We start from the raw sequence: 1,044 nt of genomic DNA, 5'->3' as shown, positions 1-1,044 counted from the left end.
CCACACTGAAACAATACATGCTTCTGGGACAGATTAGTGCTCATGGCCAGAGCTGGAATGAATTTTGGGAAGCACATGGGGCACCTGTACGTGAAGTGAGGACTGTAATAACGCAGCGCCTAGCCTCAGCTGCCCTGAAGGTCATGCGAGTTGAGGCACCGCGGGACACTCAGCAGCTGACCAGGGTCCACACAAACAAACAAATYGAAAATGCAGATAAAAAAACCAAAGGTCCTTCAAAGGGATAGAGCATGGAAACAGTGTTCTCCTAAGTGCTTGTGGACTATTTAAGTTTGCTCCTTACTAGCCAAACAAGCCGCACGCACAAGGTTCAAGCTCCCCATGAGCACAACAGGTCAATGCCTCTTCAACCAAAAGGATAAGAGAATTTGACATTGGGTAAGAAGTGGTGCTATCCCTCAAGAAGTTGGAGCTCTTCTCTTTGGCTCCCTTTACAAAAACCGAAAATGTTTCTTGCTCCCGATGGCTGAACGCCTGCTCTCATTCCGCGTGGATCTGTACGCTAACGAAACTCGCTGGAGCCATCAGCGAGCGATCCGAGGACCGCTCCGAGGCAGTCAGCAGTACTGCTATGTCACGGGCTGAGAATGCTCTTTTAATTGCAGCTGACACACATAATTACACAACTGATCTCTGTGAACATGAGGCTGCCAAGGAACTGAACGTCTGGCGTCTGCAGAGATACCATCGCACCGAATGAAATAATATATTAAGACTTAATTGCTTCGTGCAGTGGATCTCCAGAGAGACACAGCTAAGTTTACTTGGAGAAGACTGACATTGTTCTGAAGAGACCCTCCACTCACTTTTCTCTCTGCTCTAGGAAGGAATACTATAACATAAGACCTTATTTAAAGCTATTAAACACAAGGGGAATAAAGTAGTTGGCTGGAAATAGCAGGAGCACCTGAAAGGACAGGAACAGAGGCAGATGGATAATAGAAAAATCGATGCAGAACAGCATACACAGTTTCCAAGCTCTCACTTATTTCTCTCCTTCTGATAATGGCCTTGAGTAAAGAT

This window comes from Rhea americana, unplaced genomic scaffold (genome assembly GCF_003343005.1).
Source record: "Rhea americana isolate MKP2758 unplaced genomic scaffold, rheAme1 scaffold_208, whole genome shotgun sequence".
Classification (NCBI taxonomy): Eukaryota; Metazoa; Chordata; class Aves; order Rheiformes; family Rheidae; genus Rhea; species Rhea americana.
This window is presented reverse-complemented; position numbering follows the sequence as displayed.